Source organism: Dermochelys coriacea, chromosome 2 (genome assembly GCF_009764565.3).
Source record: "Dermochelys coriacea isolate rDerCor1 chromosome 2, rDerCor1.pri.v4, whole genome shotgun sequence".
Taxonomy (NCBI): domain Eukaryota; kingdom Metazoa; phylum Chordata; order Testudines; family Dermochelyidae; genus Dermochelys; species Dermochelys coriacea.
Genome location: NC_050069.1, coordinates 185,639,129 through 185,655,118, shown reverse-complemented (window position 1 = coordinate 185,655,118; position 15,990 = coordinate 185,639,129). Strand labels below are relative to the sequence as shown.

The 15,990-nt window shown below is 40.0% G+C and overlaps 2 long non-coding RNA genes across 2 annotated transcripts in view; one reads left to right on the top strand and one right to left on the bottom strand.

Moving 5' to 3' along the window:
* LOC122458907 overlaps positions 1–15,990 on the bottom strand; it is a 522,220-nt gene that overhangs the window by 280,240 nt on the left and 225,990 nt on the right. The window lies entirely within an intron of this gene.
* Positions 8,847–15,990, top strand: part of LOC122458906 — a 28,502-nt gene continuing 21,358 nt past the window's right edge. The window contains exon 1 of the long non-coding RNA XR_006279226.1: positions 8,847–9,063. This is a non-coding gene — a long non-coding RNA (uncharacterized LOC122458906). The remainder of the gene's footprint in view (positions 9,064–15,990) is intronic.

The following is a 15,990-nucleotide window of genomic DNA, read 5'->3' as shown; positions in this document are numbered from 1 at the left end:
CATTATGAACATTGGCCAGCTTAAACAAAAAGGGGTCCTCCCACAGGGTCTTCACCTCTGGGTAGGGCAGGGTACTCTCCTGTTTCCCTGGCCTGGAGTCCTGTGGAGGTATCAGCTGGCTCTAGGTAGCTATTACCGGGATGGTTCTCTGCTTCCCTGGACGCTAGTCTCCACAGGGCTAGAGCTGCCTGACCCATGTAGTAGATCCCACAGCAGTTCAAAGACTCCCTTTCCATAGAGTGGGAATTAATCAGAGACTCCTCAAGCTTTTGGCTCTCTTTGCTCCCAATCTGAAAGCTCAGAATTGAAACTAAAACTCGTCTCTGTCTCTGAGTCAGTCTGTCCCCTCCTGCTTAGGCACTGCTGAGCAGCCTTGGCTCTGACTAGCCCAGAAAACCATTTGTCCAAATCACCCTATTGGCCTCAGCAGGACTTTCTAGACCATTCTAGCCCCACCCCGACTCCAAGCATGCAGGGAAATGGTGTGAGAGGGTTCTGTTAGCTATTGTTGTGTAGTCGATAGGGTAGGACTCCCTAGAGGCTCAAATTTCCATGAACTGACAAACTCCACCTGGGGTTACACCTCCATCCCTGCTGCAGAAACCTTTAGTCCATGCCCTTGTTCTTTCTTCTCCACTGCTACAGCCTCTCTGGCCTCCTGGATTCATTGCGCTCTTCAGGTCCATCCAATAGGCTGCAACTAAAATCAGCTTCCTTACTTACTCTCCTGTGTCATCCCACTTCTCAAATCCCTGCACTGTCTTCCACTGTCCTTCCACATGAAATCCAAACTGCTTTTCTCACCTTCAAGGCTCTGCATGTTTCATCTCCTATCTAAATCTTCTCTCATTTCCTACTATATCCAGTGTGAGCTGGAGTCCGTTCGTGCGAACCGGTTGTTAAATTTTGAAGCTGGTTTAGAACTGGTTGTTAAAGGGATAGGGCAGCTCAGGCGGGATGGACAGAATGTGGCCCGCGGGACCTTTCTATCCGTCCCGTCTGAGCTCTTGGCTGGGGAGGCTCCCATGTGAATTTTTACTGATCCGGCGGCACTTTGGCGGCAGGTCCTTCACTCGCCCAGGTCTTCGGTGGCATTTCGGCAGCAGGTCCTTCAGTGCCACCGAAGACCTAGAGTGAGTGAAGGGACCGGTTCTTGAGCTTCTGGCAGCTCATCACTGACTATATCCATCTCTCATCCTCTTTGCCATACTACTGCATTCTGGTGCTCCATTAACCTTATATGTGAGTGAGTCCAGGTGTTCTCACCCAGAGCCCACAATCTCTGGAATATGCCCCCTGTTCCTGTATGTCATGCAACATCATCCTACCTGATTAACTTCTTCCACTTAGCCTTCTATTGACAGCCTCCTCTCCTGCCAGCTTGCCTGCCCTAACTCCCTCAGCCGTAATATTCACATTACAAAGAAATTAAACACTCTTGTAGCATTGAAGCTAATTCATTATTAATGAGGAAAATGATAGAGTATATAGCAAAAGTATATTCTTCTGCCTGACTATAACCTTTGCCCCATACTGTTCTTAGTCTAACTTAGGCCCTGGTGCTGCCAGCTGTTGTGCACAGCGGACCTGTGCGTGTGTGTGTGTGTGTGTGTGTGTGTGTGTGTGTGTGTTGGGGGTGGGAGACTACTTGAGGTTAGCAGGGCACTTCTAAGCAGGATCGGGACTTTAGATTGCAATATCCTCAGGCCAGTGACTTCTCTTATCAATTGTCCATAAAGTACCATTCAGAGCTATGGTGCTATAGAAGAAATAAATGATAATGTGGAGAATTTCATCACATATTGCTTTTGAGATGGGAGCATGCTACACACAATGCCTATTCAGACTCCAACTTTGATGACTTCTTCCAGCCCTTTTGGTATTCCTCTATAGACATATGAGTAGCATGGAGATGCTGGTGGTGGCTATGTAATGCCACAGGATAGTATCACCATAGCTACATTTCTCTCCTCCACAGCCTCTCCAAATGCTTTTCAGAATTTCTGAATGCCATCTGCTCCCCTCCAAGCTATGTAATGGAGAAGCAAATATGGCCTGAAGTTATTCACATCTGAGAACATGAGCAAAAATCAAACATCTGAGCTGGATATTTCTGCTTTATTCTAAGCCCAGTGAATAGTTTTATAATTAGTGATTTTCAATTTAACACCACACAGAGCTGAAGGGTATGATATCATGTACACTTCATTCCCACATGAAAAGTGATGATTCTTCTAAATATTCATGCTACTTTAATACAGTTCATCAAATCCAAAGGCATTGCCAGCTTTTAATTTAGAGTACAGCTCAGACATTTTTCACTTGTAGCCATAAGAGGGTTTTTTATTTCTTTTGCCAGATTTCATTTTGAGTCTGGACTGTGCATACAGATGGGCCATAAATCATAAACTTCCATTGTCACAAGGAGACCCTTATTTATTGATTTCTTTATTTAAAAAAAATACTGCAGAAACATATATGTTTGCACATTTTTATTTACTACAGAAGCATTCATGTTTATACAACCAATTAACACAATTCACCAAGACACACAAAAATAGGAAGGCAGTCTTTGATCATTACTTTCTTCTCATCTTTGGTTATGTGCATCGAAATAAGACGTACACATCGGTGCAATAGGCTGTTCAGTGCATCAGTCAGTGGGTACCTGCCCAGGAAAACCGAATGTGCTTAGAGCTGGGTTTATTCAGGAAAAAATAGGACTTGCTTCAGTAAGAATAGAAACAAAACCTAGTTGAGGCTTTCATCAGCCAAAGTCAGAGAGAGGAGAGCATTCCTTGTAACTTAAAGGCAACAACTAATAGAGCTCTTGCAGCTCCAATTTCTGGATTCAAAAGAGCAGGGACTTCTTGCTGTTCTTCTTAATGCCAACTTTTATTTTTCCTTTCCTAGGAAACCAGTTGCAGCATGCAAGTTAAATGCCCAGGGGGACAGCAGGAGTAGAATGCTCTCTTCTGGATGCAGGCAGCAAAGAGCCTTAAGTGGTGTTTTTCTTTTTAACCACAGCAGTAGGGCCCATCTTAGGTGCCTAAGGCAAGGTTTTAACTCCCTGGTTCCCGCATCTCTTATGAAGTCCACCTATGCCATTCTGAACAGTCTCTTCTAAATAGTCCAAAATGGGAGGAAGAAGGAACTTTCAAGGAAGGTGGCAATGATGAAGCGGGTGGTAGACGTGCATTACAGCAAATGAATTTGAGGCAGAGAAGAAGGTTTTTATTAGAAACCTTTTTTATTTTAAGGTATGACAGAAGTACTATAGTTCTATAGGGTTTCTGTTAGGTACATGCATCTTAGTCAAAACCCAGCGGTCTTCATTTGCTTCACATCTGATTGAGAGGGGGCATAATGTCCCTGCAATGGAAATGTAGGTGGTTCCACTCCCCACAATAACTTAGGCACACCCAGAAGAGGTGGGATGGAGGGAAGAGCGGGACCTAGAGGTGCTGGGGTGGCTACCTTGAGGCCTGGGATCATGCCCAAGAACAGGTGGGAACTCCCAAAACCTTTCTTGCCCAGAGTAGGCTGTTCTACCTGCCCTCCTCCCCAACACACACACATACCCTGCTGAGTCTCAGAACCTCCCTCCATTTGTAGGGAGCTTCGCCCCCCTTCCCCCCCGCAATCTGATGATGATGATGTTTTTGTTGTTGCAATTTATTACAGTATCACCTAAATATCTCAACTGAGATGAGGGACCTGTTATGCTAAGCACTGTAAATAAACATAGCAAGACACAGTCCCTGCACTGAAGAGCTTACAATCTACATGGACAAAGTAGACAAAGGGTGAGAGAGAGGCGGTGGTATTATCTTCCTTTTACAGATGAGGAACTGAGGCACAGAGAGGGGAACTGATGTGCCCAAGTTCAATCAGGAAATGTATTACAAGTTGGGAGTGGAGCCTAGATTTCCTGTGTCCCTGTCCAGTGCACTGTAGTTTGTCAAATTTCCATTCTAACTTGATACACCAAGATATATAACTATCTCTTTAATTGGTTAAAAGATGCCTGAGCATAAATTTGCTGAGCTCAAATTCCCCACATTTTGTACTGTTCATGAAAATTATTCACGTATTTATGAATATTCAAGTTGCAATCAAACTGGGTCACCTATCCTTAGTCTCCACGCGAGTGGCGGCTTTTCTGCAGCTAGAGACATGGCTGCATTCTATAAAATTATCAGTGCCAACTTAAATGGCCTTCTAATGGGAAAAAGTTCACTTTAGAATCTCCTAGGATCTTCTTGATAAAGTTTGAGTGGTTGTATATTGATCCTTCTATATCATTTTTTAAGGCTGTTGCTTTTGGTAGTTTTGAATTTTGGAATTAAATTGATACTTGTGTAGCAAAGTGGTGATTTCAAAATGATGCTTTGGGTCTCCTTGTCCTGTCAGAAAGGCACTGATAATTTGACTGCATAGGTCCTTTTAGACATTTTGAAGCAGTACATAAACACTTGGTGTTGAGTTTCATGTTTCTTTGATTGAAATGCAGTGTCTCTACATGTCTTTAAAGAGGAGATTGTGAAGTGCGAAGAACCCTCAATTCACATCACATTGAATTAAGAGATTTGGATTATTTCCTGCCTGATACAGATGATTGCTTAATCTTAAATTGTATCCATAAAGGAGAATGAAGTAACTTCTTCAGAGTTTGTTTCTTTCTATTGCTGAACCTTAAGGAAACTTGAGTGGTACCTGATGGAAGAGGTTATTAAATTCCTTCTTAAGGACTAAAAATGTATTTGTTTTAGTTTTCCAGTTGTGTTTAACTACACCTAAAAGGTGTTTTGTTTGAGACTAACACTAGCGAAAGTTGCTGGGTTGATGTCCCTAGACACTAAGGTCCCGGAGCCTAACTTTCATCAGGAGAGTTAGGTGCCTAAATGCCTTTTGAGAATCTGGGCCTATAGTCCTCCATTTATTCACAGAACAGGTACAATGGATATCACCAGCAAATATTTCCTCACAAGTCTCTAGCAATGTGCCTCAACCCTATTCTAATGGGACAACCTACAGGGGCAGTGAAAGTACAGTAGTTTGGCATCCATTACCTGTTTGGAGCAGTCGGGGCAAGGAGCACCAACTGCTAGTTGCTGAGTGCCCTGTGTTAAAGTTTTAATTTTTGGCCTCCCTGCTGACATTGCCAACGAGAGTCTGTTAATGCCCATGGTGGGGGTGGTTTAAGTAATGTGGATACCTGCTTACTAGGCAGTAGACAGAAGCAATCATCTAATTGTACCCAGACCACTGCACTGAACAGTTGTCAGATGGAAAGACATGCTCAGTTCCAACATGGGCTAAATTTGAACCAGCAACCTAGAGGTGAAAGCTGTCATTAAAGGGTCCCACTTTTACAGTAGGGGAAATATACTGTTAAATAAAGTAGATCTTTAATTACTAGCAGATTGTTCCCCCACCAGGTGCTTTGCTATACTCTATATTTAGCTAGGAGAAAAATTTAAGTGCAATGAAATTATTTTCAAATTTTGCTGTGGACTTTGTACAAAGATTGTGATCAAATCATAAAGTGCGTGGTTTGAAGAAAACAACAAATCTGAACAGCTTGATGCAGTATTTTAATCACATAAATATTAAAAACAAATCCTACCCATAATTATGAAGTTCAGTAAAGAATAACAACAATTTCTATTTTTATAGTTGGGTTTTCTGACTGTTTTTAAAGGGCATTTAATACATGCTGGTAAGGTGGACTGAGAAATCTGGCAGCACTCCTGCATCCAGCAGCGTCCAATGTACAGCTGAGAAGTTTAAAATGATTTTTTTTCTCTCTCCTTCCTTCCCACCTTATTCCCCCCCCCTTAAAATATATATGTAGTAAATGTTGTGCTGGATTGACAGTCCTGAAGATTGACCACCTCAGTTTGCCCACAGAGGTGCACATATTCTCATCTCATTTTACCAATGGGCCTTAACCCTGATCTGACAGGATGCTCTCGCACATAGAAGGTGGGATTTTCAAAAGTGCTCAGCCCTGCCCCAACTGACCACTGAACAGCTCTGACGTTTGGGCACTAATAGCATAGGCCCTATTTGAGTTGGTGACCTTGAGGTGAAGGTTTCCTGTTACCCAAATTATCCAGGCCCACCCAACACAGATACATTTCTAAGGAAACAATGAGTATTTCAAAGCACAAACTCTGAAACATATACAGGAGGAAACGGATTACTGTTACAATGCAAAATGATTGACAGCCTCTCCAACTTTGTAGATTGACTGAGGGCCTTCATTTTTAGTTTTTCTGATTTTTTTTTTAATTGAAAAATTCCTGGATTTTACAAAAAGCTGCTATTCAGTTTTTACTGATTTTTTTTTAACTTGAATTTTGGACCACTAACGTACAGGAAAGTACTGATTGTGTTAAGAAAATCCAATATATTAAATAGACTTGTTTATGTTAATAGGAAGTTAGACTAAGTGTAAATGTGAGGCTGTCAAAGTAATGCAATGTAGTAGATGGTGCAGACTCATGCATGTGTGTGCATATGTGTACATACTGTTAAAATCCAGTTCATGAAATAAAAGCAGTATAATGCTGTGGTTTACTTTCAATACGCTTATTTTTCTCAATTTGTTGCTTTTTCTCTGTCTTCCTGTCTCCCAATATTAACACTAATATTTATCCATAAAATGATGAAGTTAATTTTTCTCTGATTTTTCACCTATTTTTTAATTTTTATAATAAACACTGATACAACCCCAAGAAATTTTAAATGAAATGAAACTGAAAATGAAGGGCTTTGACTATGCACTTGATTGACCACTACACTGCTCTAGTTTTATGCTTCCATTGAGATCATGGAGTGTAAAACCAGGTAACTCAATGGTGAATTGGGCCCTATGGCTCTTTCCTGTAGTCGACAATAAAAACAGCCTTTTTTTTATTCTAATGCTTGTCCATGCACACGCAAATACACCCATTTCACATCTCATCTGGTGCATTACTTATGAATAGTTGATGATTAAAACTCAACTAGTTATTTAATACCGAATATTTGCTGGAATAAGAAAAGCGCCTCTAGATGTTGGCTTAGAAAAAAGAGCCTCTCTGTTCTACATGGATATTAAGCATGATACTTTTCATAAGGTTTCTTTGGACAAAATTTCTAATCCCCCTTCTCATTACTATGCAACATGTTCTGTGCTAGTTAGCTATTGTCCTTCACCCTGAGCAAGCTGGAATAAATAGTATTGTATTTCTATAATTGCTTAAGCCTTTTGGAAGCCTTCATAATAAAAGGCACTGTATAATTAAAATAGTATTACAACTAGCTAAGATTTTGTTCTGTACAGGGCACAGTCAAGCAGGAATGTGTTTATTGTTATGCCCCCCTACCCCAAGGCATCTTTAACTGCTTGTTTGACGGGAGGATATTGAAAGGCTTTTGATTGTTTGTCTTGTGAGGTGGAAAACTTTCCATATAGTACTCTGCACTGAATCATTTAACTGGTTAAAGTTGTCAAGCCATGTTTTTTACTTAGTAACACAAAGTGCCATAACTTTTATCTTAGCTCTTTTTTTATTCCTATATCCCATGTTGTCCCTTTTGGTATGCTTACAACTCATATTTTCTGACTGTAGTGGCTAAGTTACTAGCTCTATAGTAACAGTCTAAAACTACAGCCTAGTTTGTGTCATTAGGATGCAGATCATAGTAAGCAGTGGCATGTTTCTGTTTGGCTATAGAAATACCCAAAGGCGTAATTTCTAGAGTTGGTTGAAAAGTGGACAGTTCTTTCCTGTGGAAAATTTTTGATTTTTTTTTAACAAAAATTATTATACCAAAACACTTCACCAATTAACCAAAAATATTGATTTTTGAAATGCTACCGTGGTGCCAGATGGGAGTTGTTGTTCAGGTATCTCATGCTCCCATTTTCCTTTGTAGGCCAACCTCCCTGGTTGGACTACAGTTCCCACAGTGCATCATGGTCTTCCCTTTTGAGAAGAGCAGTGGTGCATGATTGGGTCCCTAGTCATAGCACATCTTGGAAGATGTAGACTGGCAAGCTGGCCCTATAATGAGGAATGGGCACATAAGACAAACAAAGTATTGCTCTCATGAGGCACTGTGGCAGTATTTACAAATCAAAATATTTCAGGTTTGGAGCATTCAGGTTTTTGACCAAAGAAAAAAAAATCAAAATTTCTATAGAAAGCAGACACTTTTTTTGTGGGGGGAAAAATTAGTTTAATTGAACCATTTTTTTTCACGCTAAAATGTTTGGACTCTTCAGGTATATTCATGTGTTTACTTTTTAAATTATGACTGTAGAAAACAAATATTAAAAAGTTACAAATAACAAAGTGAAATAATGGGTTTTATTCAAGCACATGTTTGTGGAACTTCTTTGCACTACTGCTTAGGTGCAGCAGTATCTATGTATTACTTTTCAATTTAATTTTAATATTAATTTATCTCTGTGGAAGTGGCTTTAAAGCTAATCCTAAAAGAATTCAGATTAGAAAGTAATGCTATCAGTGACAAAGCTCATTAACGGCTTTTATCACTAGAAGCTGGTGAACTATAACCAGGATAATTGGCCTAAATGGAATAAATTGTTTCTTTAGCCAGGTATTCTTTATTGTGCTTTACACTGATAACCCCAAGGTTTAATTCTGGTCAAATAAGAATTGGATAATTCATCCATCTTCTCTTTTCTAAAAGCCAGAGGAAATGCCAGGAGGAGTTGTTGGTGCACATCTGTGTGGAATCAGAAAGGGCAAATCTGCCACAAGCAAAATTAAGACATAAAAGGAAGGCACAAAGGGAGGGCAGTCCAATTGCCAACATTGATAATTGGAAACTAATTGCAGGTGAATCTCAAAAGATGACGCTTTCAGAAGTTAGCATGCTTATCCACAGCTGAAGAGTTCAATGAACCACTTGCATGCTGGAAGCAGAGGGGGGCATCTTAGGAGAAATGAGAAGAGTAAGGGATTTTCCTCAACAGGAAGAGAAGTTCAGGCTACAAATGTTCATCCTCTCAGCCAGCGAAAAGACTGGACCAGTTTTCTTGAGGTATGGGAATTTTTTCCCCTCCCTCTGAGTTTACAAATTGTTTGTAGTGAATGGGAGAGACTCTCCAGGCCTCCTTGAGACAGAGGAGGGTTGGTTCCTTTAGAACTGATCATCAGCCTATGCCTGGCTTATGGTGCCTAAATTATAATTGTGAGTAGAAGTTTTTTCTCAGTTCTACCCTGCTGCATGTCTCCTTTCTGGCTCTTGCTATGACGACTTGGCTCTTTGTACCTGTGACTCTTGTTAATACGCATACTGTGATCAGTGCTGCTACTTTCTTTTCTTGTTTCTTGTCTTTATTAAACTTTACAAGACTGGGTGAAGGAATGCTTTATTTTGTAGGGCCAGTTGAAATGTTTGAGAAGCTTTTGTTTGAAAAATCAGATTTAATTGAAAACAAAAAATTGTGAAATATTGACACAACATTTTTATTGAAAATTTTTAACTACATATTTTTTGTTTTGAAATAGTGGAGATACTCCCACAATACTTCAGACATGAGGGGGTCTTTGTTTTAACACACTCACCCCAACCATCAGCACTGGAAGTGAGAATAAACCATTTTCTCTCACTTATTATTGCTTCCTCTTTGTAAAAGTTTGGGAAGAGGGGAAGGCTGTTTTTTTGTTATGTTGTGTTTTGTATTTGTTTTTGTGTTTTGTAAAAAGGCAAAAGATTTGCAGGGGGAAGTGAAGGACAATTTCTTGAAATTATAAAAAAAAAATCCACTGCAAAAGGGAAATGCTGGGAAGGGATGAAGGGGAAAAAACCCAAACCATGAAAGTTAAAAATGAATTTTTCCATAACTTAAGGAATATCTTTTTTTTAAAAAAAAAACACAGTATTTTATTTAGAAGGCTTCCATGAAAAAAGTGTGTGTGTGAGAGAAAGAGAAGAAGAAAAACCCAAAAATTATACACTTCAGCCATCTCTGTCTTGTATTCCTGTGTCATATTTTACTCCATTCTAAGGGGTCTCCCTCTCCCTATTCATTAAATACAGAGCCTACTTCAGGCTTTGTGGATCATAGTGTTGTTCCTGTGATTTTTCTAGATGCCTACAAGTTAGGTGCCATGACGCTCAGCGTTGCAATGAGTCGCACACCGAAGTCCCTGATTGATCTAGGGCAAAGGGCCTGTTTGTCAACTGTCTTACACCTGGTTCACTCCTTCACACCTGATCCTGGCTTATACTGCCTCTCAAATCCTAGTGAATTCAATGCAGTTGGATGCCAAATAAACAGATGATTTACTGATTTTTTTTTGTATGAACTAATACGTAACTATAACATACCTCTTATCACACAGTGGAGTTCTCTACCTGTTCCAAAGCTTTTGCCATATTAGTGGAGCATTTCTGGGTAAACAGTCCCAATACGCAGGATACGTGCAGTTAAATGAAGTAAAATAGATACCTAAACATTCATGTAACACATTGGCCATTTTTGTAACTTAATTCAAGACATGATATATACAGCTGAGATGCAAAGACTATCATATCCATTAATGTTAGTTGCAATAATGAATATATCTTCATTAGAAGGGAGCTGATGCATGTTGAAAACAATGAACAATATCCTTAATTTCCATGTTGAAATAATGATTGTCATTATAAACTTTTTGATTTTAAGAGGATATGGATTTATAATGCTCATGTGATGCTACAGGGGGCTCCTTTTCTTTTTAATCTTAAATCACCTCACAAGAGTAGACCATGACCAGGTACTACTATAACCTAGGGGCCAGATTTCTATAAACCTGTGAAGCAAATGTTAAAACAAATAAACACAGCAAGTGCATAATTACATTCTGGGATGCCTGCAAGTTGAAATGTGCTATTATAGCAGGCCCATCCTCCTTCCCCAACTCTGAGCTCAGAATACTCATAATTGTAGTTTTGTCAGCAATAGAAGATGTGGCTGACTCTTTTTTTTTTTTTTTTTAATGGCTACATGTCCTAAAGGTGACATCTCCTTGCTGATTGAGCACCAAACACAGCCCTGGAGAATAGATGGAGCCTCACCCTAGTGATGACTGGAGAGGAATTGGAGAAGGGCTGTAATTTGATCATTTGAACCCATAACTGTAGTAAGGGTAGAGGTCCCACAACTGGCTATGGAGACTGAGGACAGGTGCTCTTTTAAACAGCCTGCCTCCAGTAATCCAGTAGCATCTCTCTCATCCTAAATGTGTGTTAATTGAACAAAAAAGCAATCTGCCAGGAACAAGGATTGATCTGTCTCCCCTTCATGAGACCACGTGCTACAGATGCATATAACTCCTGGTTTGTTGTAACACCTATGGCTTACACAGATGTCAGAGGCAGAGAAGAAATGAATATAGATGCAGTGCACAGGAATAGTTTGCTTACATGAGCTCTCCTTTTCACCACCCCCACCCCCACCACCACCTCCATCTGTACTGGGGCCCTTTGCTGTGAAGCTGGGTATTCTCTTCTTGCCCTGGCCTACTAAGATAAACTTTTCCCCTAGGTAGCTCATCATACTCCATAGCCAACATATATGACCACTAGGAATTGCATGCCCTCACAAAACCATATTCCACACATGTATCTCTTCAGCTGAATGCATTAAGATTTCACAACAGAGTGTGTTGTATCTAGTGCATAAGTGATGATCGCCACATCTATAATAGTGTTTCATTATTGTATGAACTGCTTTTTTGATTTCTCCAACTTGGTTTTGAAATTAACCATATTGAGCACATCACTGTGTGTGGGAGCAGGGTGGGTGAGCCTTTTTAAAGAAAGATATTGGAGAGCAGTGTATCCATCACAGTGACAAACACTTGCAGTTCAGTAGGACAAATTAGGCTATCTAGATAGATTGATTGTACACTGTTGTGTTGTCTTTAAAAACTTTCTTCAGTGACACTCACCCCTAAACAAGGGCTGCAGTGACACACACAAGCTCAAAGTAAAAGTTATTTATATATAGTGTGACTGTAGTATGTATAATGCATACAAGGAAATTCTAGTGGGATCTATGTTACTGGATTTTGTATACAATTGAGCTATTAACCTAACACATACATTAGTTGAGGATACTGTATTTTAATCAAGTGCCTTGCATTCACTTCACTTATGGGGACATAATGCCACTTAGAGTGTAAGTATTAAACAGTGTTGAATGAATGAGTTCATGTGTTAACATTTGCCTTTGTTATATATTACTTTTAGATGTAGTGTACTTGCTGTGGATAGCAGTCTTGTGTTTCATGGGGATTCCTGTCTGGATATGCTCACCCTCTTTAGTCTTGGGGATATACCCTATAATCTGCTTTCTTTACCTCAGGTTCAGGAGCATTCCCAATGTCTAACTGCAAGCTATTGTAAGGTTTGGTTCTAGAGAAATCCGAACTCTTAATAACACGTGTATATCATATATTGTAAAATATATGAAAAGGATTTTTTTTTACCCAAGGAATTATAAACAAGACAGATCGTTGCAAAGCTGGGATTCTGCAGAGCATTAAACTGAGTTTGTTTGTGACTTGAAGCCGATTTAGAAAAAGAACACTATTGTTACAGTACGTGCAGAACTGAACTTGATGAGGAATCTAAGGTACAGCCCAATGACACCAACTTGGAAATGCTGAGTGTGGCAGAGATCTAATTACATCTAATATTGCATACAAAAAAGGAAAAATGTACAGCATAACTGAAGTGTAGGAAAATTCTTCATCTCGTGTTTTGTTGAAGGAGCAGGATAGACAATAAATTAAGTCTTCATGGCATGAAAATGTAATTGCACGTATACCTTGGTAAGCATCTCAATTCTTTTTTTCCATACTGTGACCCCATGTTATAAGAGAAAAAATTGGGGATCCTCTTTCCTTTGAGCCATAAAAAGGGAGGGAGGCCATGCCCCTCCTGGACTTGTTTGAGACCTCCAGGGATAATGACCCTCCAGGATGAGGACCCATGAACTAGGGAACATAGTTTGTGTTACATTTATTAGGGAAAAAGCTACACTCAGTATATTTCTGTCCCATTCATAGAAAAAAAATATGGTCAGGCAGAGACTTATAATTCTCTCTTCCATCCTCTTCTCGTAGGCTACTGGCAACAGAAGAAAATACAATAAATATTGGAGAGGATAGAAACTGCAACTTGACCAGCGCTAGCATATCCAATCAGGTAGAATCCAAACCTGGTAAAATCAGGCTCGGGACTAAAGTCAGCCTACAGTTCTACAGTAGGGAATAGGAATTGCAAAGGTTTGTCACCCTTACATAAAACTAACATTGTCCCTGTGTTTTTATGTCCTGTATTTAGCAGCCATGAAAGTACACAGTATGTTATAGAATCATACATCACACTTTCATGTATGTAATTTGTATATTTATAATATAGCACTTGTGTGGTCGGTATACAAGGAAATCCATTTTAAGCATCAGCTATTTGAACAGTCAATTACATCTTTATAAATAGTGTTTGTAAATAGAAATTCTAGAGGAAGAACAACTCCAGCACATCATCAAAGATCTACAACCTATCCTGAAAAATGATCCCTCACGCTACCAGATCTTGGGAGACAGACCAGTCCTCGCTTACAGACAACCCCCACACTTGAAGCAAATACTCTCCAGCAATCACACAACAAAAAAGCTAACCCAGGAACTTATCCTTGCAACAAAGCCCGATGTCAACTCTGTCCACATGTTTATTCAAGTGACGCCATCACTGGACCTAATCACATTAGCCATGCCATCAGGGGCTCATTCACCTCCACATCTACCAACGTGATATATGCCATCATGTGCCAGCAATGCCCCTCTGCCATGTACATTGGCCAAACTAGATATCTCTAGATATCTAGAATAAATGGACTCAAATCTGACACCAGGAATCATAACATTCAAAAACCGGTAGGAGAACACTTCAACCTCTCTGGCCACTCAGTAAAAGACTTAAGGGTGGCAATTCTGCAACAGAAAAGCTTCAAGAACAGACTCCAATGAGAAACTGTTGGGCCTGAATTAATATGCAAACTAGATACCATTAACTTGAGTTTGAATAGATACTGGGAGTGGCTGGGTCATTACACATATTGATTCTATTTCCCCCATGTTAAGTCTCCTCACACCTTCTTGCCAACTGTCTAAATGGGCCATCTTGGATATCACTACAAAAGTTTTTTCCTCCTGCTGATAATAGCTCATCTTAATTATTTAGTCTCTTACAGTTGGTATGGCTACTTCCACCGTGTGTGTGTGTGTGTGTGTGTGTGTGTATATATAATATATATATATTACTATATGTTCCATTCTATGCATCCGATGAAGTGGGCTGTAGCCCACGAAAGCTTCTGCTCTAATAAATTTGTTAGACTGTAAGGTGCTACAAGTGCTCCTGTTCTTTTCATGAAGGAAACTGCAATTCTGCACTTCACTTCACTTCCTGCCTGTTCTTTATTTCATGCCACACTGCTACGTTTGCATCTTCAGTTCAACTGAGATTTCAGCCAATATTAATGTAGCCATTTGGCACTCACAAATTCAAGCCTTATTTTCAGGCTTCAGTTTGTTTTCAGCATTCAGTTCAGCTTAATCTCCATGGAGTTCACTGCTCCATTGCTCTTGCGAAGAAGGTTCTCTCAGCCCTACTTCTCAGAGTTTCAGTATCAAGAATTGTTGTCTTCTCTGTGTCAGACTAAAATCAACCGATGTAGAAATTTAATTCCTCCTATCCACTCCATGGTGCCTGTTCCTTCCAGGAGTTATTTTCCTGTCCAAAATTGCTTCACTCTTATCTGAACTTTCTACTTCAGGCCTCTTTATAAGATATCCCTTCATCTCCACCAAGTCCTGTGCTGGTGAGAAGGTTGTGTTTTTTCTTATTCTCCACCTAAGAACATTATTCTATTTAAGAATTTAAGCTCTAACTCTCCCTCCATCAGTGGGGTTAATCACACTTACAAAAATTTTATATTGGGCTAATAATAAACAGTGATTAATCAATTGATATAGATGTTAAAGACCAACAGATCAGTAGGTTCTTTATAACCATGTAGAACCATCTAGAACACAACTACTGATGCATTTATACCTATCTATGACATATACTACTCATGTCTGAAATATACTTATTTATTAACCCTATATAAACTATTTATAAATGTGCCCTTAATACAAATTGTGACTATTATTTCTCAGAACTAAGAAAAGTCAAGCTCTAGTTCTCACTCCTTCTGTCCCAGACATGATCCTTCCACCATCATCTCCATCAACTTCTACCAGGATATTTACAGCCATCTAACAGCACATGACCAAATGTAGCTCTTCTAAATCTCAAACCTCCCACCCAAATATAGCCGGATCAAGCAAAGCAGAGCCCATTATGAGGCTAGTCAATCGAGCCCATGACCCCAAGATGGATGGTCGCTGTGTATAAAACCACCTCCTCTCCCATTTATTCCAAACTATTCTGCCATGGCAGTTAGCTCAGAATTGTAGGGAGTGGGAATGACAGTAAGAAGTCTATAATTGAGAGGTGAGTGTTTTATGCAGTGAGTTAACAGAATAGTGGGTGGAGCTATCCTGCTAACAGAACAAAGGAGAAGGCTCTGTGTTCCAGACAGGCCAGGAGACATCCTGATTCCCCATGGGACTCAAGTGATTTCTGTGTAGATGTACCCAAATAGGAATAACACCCGTGGGTGTTGGGTCAGCTGACTTGGGCTCACAGGGCTCAGGCTGTGGGGCTGTAAAACTGCTGTGGTGGCATTTGGGCTGGCGTCCAAGCTCTGGGACCCTGAATATCTACACAGAAATTTTTTAGCCCCTGAGCCCAAGTCAGCTGACCGGGGCCAGCTGCAGCTGTGCCACAGGTTTTTTATCCCTGTGTAGACATATCCCCAAGATATCTCCTTCAGGGTGGAGTAGCTTAGTCTATGCTATGTGGAGC